General features: G+C 28.0%; 1 pseudogene; it reads right to left on the bottom strand.

Annotated features, from left to right (window-relative positions):
- Positions 1–446: 446 nt before the first annotated feature.
- On the bottom strand, positions 447–2,841 carry LOC135680279 (alpha-galactosidase 1-like; annotated as a pseudogene).
- Between the last annotated feature and the right edge of the window lie 3,035 nt (positions 2,842–5,876).

Below are 5,876 nucleotides of genomic sequence, written 5' to 3'. Positions count from 1 at the left end.
CGTCGGCTCACAATTCATTCATGTACCTCTTCTCCAGTGTCACATACTGTAGCAACCAAGAATGTACAATCATGTTAACTACAACTGTCAGTCGATGATTGCAAGATGTAAAAGAAGCTGACGAAGCAATTGGAGTACCTTCTAAAGATTTCTGACTTCTACAACCATGTTTGGTGGACTTTTTTTTACTTTATTATGATAGAATCATATTATTATTTTTTAAATAATGAGATTTTTTTTTTGTCTGTGCCTATGACTACCTTTGACTACCTTTGAGGGAAACAAGTCATGAATAAAAAAAGATCATGTTTCTCAATTACATTAAAATACCAATAAATTCAAGCATCGAATTTGTACATGAATTTATTCGCCCTCTACTTCATTAAAATACCAGCAAATTCAAGCATCGAATTTGTACATGCATTTATTCATCTTACGAGCAGTGACTAGACTTTTGGTTTATCCTCGTCTGATAGTGTTAGTGGCATCAACAAGAACATCTTGTAGGCATGGTGGTGCACGTCGACAATCAATTCGTTCACGAACCTCTTCTCCAATGTCGCATGCTGCAACAAACAAGAATGTACAACCATGTTAACTACAACTGTCAGTCGATAACTGCAAGGTGTAGAAGAAGATGGTGAAGCATTTGGAGTACCTTCCAAAGATCTCTAACTTCCACAACCGTGTTTGGTGGGAGACCGATGTCATCCCGTTGGACTGTGATGGTTCTAAATTCAGGGGAGCGATTCAACAGAACAACTACTATTTTGTATCCAGAGAGAGGTCCTGCCCAAACCTGCATCCAAACTTCCATGATCTCAAGACTTGCGTGCTTCACCATATGACAGAATATGAGAACAATTTGCAGTGTCAATTACTAACCTCGTGATCTCCGTCCATTCGCACCTTCTTCGCTTGAACACCGAGAGGATCTATTCATCAGAAAACAAACCATATGTGAAAGCCATAGTCATGAGAGCCCCATCGAACTTGTCGCATATGCCTACCTTGGTTTACAACAATCACTTCCTCGTTGCCAAGGATAGCCAAGGTTTCCTTAGTCATGCTCCTTACATCACAACCGATAATAAGAGGAGCCTGCAAGGATGGATTGGATTGGAGTGGAGCAATCTGTAAATAGAATATTCACAAATGATGAGAGAGAAAGAGAGAGTTATGCTACCTTGGAAGCGGCCCAGAGGCTGAAGTGCACGATGTACTCATCGTTACTCATACCACCATTTCCAACTTCGAGCATGTCTGGGTCTATAGACGTAAGCCAACATGTCAAACGTCTTGCACAGAAAACGATAAGATCAGCTAATTATGCAGGCACTTACCATTCCAACCACTGGGTCTTGCATTCTCAGCATAAACTTCATTCTGATCTGCCCTCAAGACCATACTACAAGATAAAGAAACAACACACATTATGCCACACAAGAACATCAAGAAGAAACAAAGACGAACGACCGTACCTTTCCCATGAATCATTTATGTCAAAAGTTGTTCTCTAGCTATTTCCCAACTTGTCAGCCCAAAGAGCCGGGTGCATGTCTCCCCTGAATCAGAGAGAACAAGAACAAAGTCGATCAACGAAGAAACAAGGATTGTTTACTTTTCTATTCTCTGGTATTCTTTTCATTTTTTACCATTCACAGAGAGAGACAAAAATTGGTTTGCCTATTCTCATCAGAGCTCGAGTCATCTCAGGATACCTACATCAACAATTCTTCCTTGTTTCAGTGGCACACACGAAATCTCACCAAGACGAAAAAAAAGAAAACCTTACCGCTTCATCGGTTTCAAATCATCATTGTTACAGTTGTCGTACTTGAGGTAATCAATACCCTAGTACAAGAATAATAATAATCAACAAGCTAATTCGTATCAGAGAAGCTTCAGCAATTCGACCACGCATGCTTACCCATGAAGCAAAAGTTTCAGCATCTTTCTGCTCATGCCCAAGTGAACCTGGCATCATCTGGCTGCATGTTCGGTGCCTACAATGCCCGACAAGTCTTGTTTCAAGAACTCACAGATCAAAACAATCATGAAGAGATGATCAGGATTCATTGTTTAGCCAGACTTACCCTGCATCCGAGTAAATACCAAGTTTAAGCCCCTTGCTGTGAACATAATCCGCGAGAGCTTTGATTCCTGATGGAAATGTCAATCTTTTTGGCACCATATAACCCTGGAAGCATCTATGAATGACCATGAGAGTTGATGAAACACTAAAATGGATGCCTTGAAGTATTTATGAGCAATGCACTTGATGCATCATATCATAAACAGGTCAATAAAAACCCATTTACAAACCGTTGAATCGTGATCATGCTCAGCCCAGCAATCATCTGCATGTCCATTCCATCGACAATTCATCAGATTTAATCTCTCTAAATCTAAAGCAAATGTAATTGTGAGTGAGGCTATAAGAAGCATACCTATGTTGACATATCGATATCCAAGTTTGGCAAGCCCGATAGACACCAATGCATCTGCTATAACATCGAAACAGAGCATCACTAGTATGTCATAAATTAATCTACTTATTTTTTGTTGGAGAAAACACATCAATATATTTGTACCTGATTCTCTAATTATAGTCTCGTTGATATCGCAATAAAAGTGATTCCAAGTGTTCCAACTGCTCTTAAAGTAATCTTATGATAAAAAAAAATTACATGAATCTATCAAAAATAAGAGAAAAAAGAAAACATACCCCATGGGAGGAGTCATCCCAAGCCCATTCGCAAGCAAGTTCCGACGCTCGATTACCGGTCTTGCTTCGACACTAATCAAATGTTGGCGACAAATCATCACCACCACGATCATCACCAAACCAATTATGAAATATTTTAATAAATATTTTTATAATTTATTTTTAAAATAAAATATATACTTATTATATTTTTATGATTTTTATTTGTGCATATAAATTTATAATCATGATCAATAAAAATTTAGTTGTCATACTTATCGATACCGTTAAATCGTGATGTCTCGATGAGCTTTATATCCATACCAAAAATCTCTCTAGAATGAGTTAGTTTAACAAAGAATCGAGATCACGATCGAGAGATTCTAAATCATGATAAACCATGATATTATTTATCACGATCTCCATAATATTTTAATATTATATTATCATAAACCTAAATTTTACAATTGTTAACAATATATTATCATGATTCTATCAATAATAAAGAACATGTTTTTCTAAATTATGAAATAATATAGATATTATTGAGATAAGATTATCACGATCTCAAAGATATTTTGAGAATATATTATTATAAATTTAAATTATAAAATATTATCTTGATTTTATCAATAATAAAGATTAGATCTTAAAATGATTTCCAAAATTATGAAATAATTTAATAATTATTTTTTAAATAAAATATATAATTATTATATTTTTATAATTTTTATTTGTGTATAAAAATTTATAATCATTATCATTAAAAATTTAGTGATGATAATCATCAATACCATTAATTCATAATGTCTTAGGGTGAGTTTTGTATCCATTACCAAAAATCTTTCTAGAATGAGTTAGTGTAACAATGAATCGAGATCATGATTAAGGGATTTTAAATCATGATAAACCATGATATGATTTATCATGATCTCCTTAATATTTTAATATTATATTATCATAATATTAAATTATAAATTTATAATAATATATTATCATGATTCTATCAATAATAGAGAACATGTTTTTCTAAATTTATAATAATAATTAATAATGATTCTATCAATAATAAAGAACATGTTTTTCTAAATTATAAAATAATATAGATATCATTGAGATAAGATTATCACGATCTCATAGATATTTTAAGAATATATTATTAAAATTTTAAATTATAAAATATTATCTTGATTATATCAATAATAAAGATTAGATCTCAAAATGATTTCCGAAATTATGAAATAATTTAATAAATATTTTTATAATTTTTATTTTTGCATATAAATTTATAATTATTATCAATAAAAATTTAGTAAGTCATACTGTACCGTTAATTCATGATGTCTTAGGGTGAGTTTTATATCCATACAAAAAATCTCTCTAGAATAACAGTGTAATAAAGAATCGAGATCATGATTAAGGGATTCTAAATCATGATATGATTTATCAAGATCTCCTTAATATAATAATATTATATTATCATAATCCTAAATCATAGAATTTATAATAATATTTTATCATGATTCTATCAATAATAAAAAATATATTTTTTAAATTATGAAATAATATAGATATTATTGAGATAAGATTATCACGATCTCAAAGATATTTTGAGAATATATTATTATAATTTTAAATTATAAAATATTATCTTGATTTTATTAATAATAAAGATTAGATCTTAAAATTATTTCAAAAATTATAAAATAATTTAATAATTAGTTTTATAATTATTTTTTTAAAATAAAATATATAATTATCATATATTTTTATAATTTTTATTTGTGTATAAAAATTTATAATCATTATCAATAAAAATTTAGTGAGTGATAGTCATCAATACCATTAATTTATGATGTCTCAGGGTGAGTTTTATATCCATTACCAAAAATCTTTCTAGAATGAGTTAGTGTAACAATGAATCGAGATAATGATTAAGGGATTTTAAATCATGATAAACCATGATATGATTTATCATGATCTTCTTAATATTTTAATATTATATTATCATAATCTTCAATTATAAATTTATAATAATATATTATCATGATTCTATCAATAATAAAGAACATGTTTTTCTAAATTTATAATAATAATTAATAATAATTTTATCAATAAAGAAAATATATTTTTCTAAATTATAAAATAATATAGATATCAGATAAGATTATCATGATCTCATAGATATTTTAAGAATATATTATTAAAATTTTAAATTATAAAATTTTATCTTGATTATATCAATAATAAAGATTAAGTCTCAAAATGATTTTCGAAATTATGAAATAATTTAATAAATATTTTTATAATTTTTATTTATACATATAAATTTATAATTATTATCAATAAAAATTTAGTGAGTCAAACTCATCGGTACCGTTAATTCATGATGTCTTAGTGAGCTTTATATCCATACAAAAAATCTCCCTAGAATGACTTAGTATAACAAAGAATCGATGTCATGATTAAAGGATTCTAAATCATGATAAACCTTGATATGATTTATCAAGATCTCCTTAATATATTAATATTATATTATCATAATCCTAAATCATAGAATTTATAATAATATATTATCATGATTCTATCAATAATAAAGAATATGCTTTTCTAAATTATGAAATAATATAGATATTATTGAGATAAGATTATCACGATCTCAAAGATATTTTGATAATATATTATTATAATTTTAAATTATAAAATATTATCTTGATTTTATCAATAATAAAGATGAGATCTTAAAATAATTTCCAAAATTATGAAATAATTTAATAAATATTTTTATATAATTATTATATTTTTATAATTTTTTATTTGTGTATAAAAATTTATAATCATTATCAATAAAAATTGTGAGTGATAATCATTAATACCATTAATTCATGATGTCTTAGGGTGAGTTTTATATTCATTACCAAAAATCTTTCTAGAATGAGTTAGTGTAACAATGAATTGATATAATGGCTAGGGATTTTAAATCATGATAAACCATGATATGATTTATCATGGTCTCCTTAATATTTTAATATTATATTATCATAATATTAAATTATAAATTTATAATAATATTTTATCATGATTCTATCAATAATAAAGAACATGTTTTTCTAAATTATGAAATAATATATATATCATTGAGATAAGATTATCATAATCTTAATTCTAT

The sequence above is a fragment of the Musa acuminata genome, chromosome BXJ1-8 (genome assembly GCF_036884655.1).
Source record: "Musa acuminata AAA Group cultivar baxijiao chromosome BXJ1-8, Cavendish_Baxijiao_AAA, whole genome shotgun sequence".
Classification (NCBI taxonomy): Eukaryota; Viridiplantae; Streptophyta; class Magnoliopsida; order Zingiberales; family Musaceae; genus Musa; species Musa acuminata.
The sequence above is the reverse complement of the archived record's forward strand: the minus strand, read 5'-3'. Positions and strand labels throughout refer to the sequence as shown.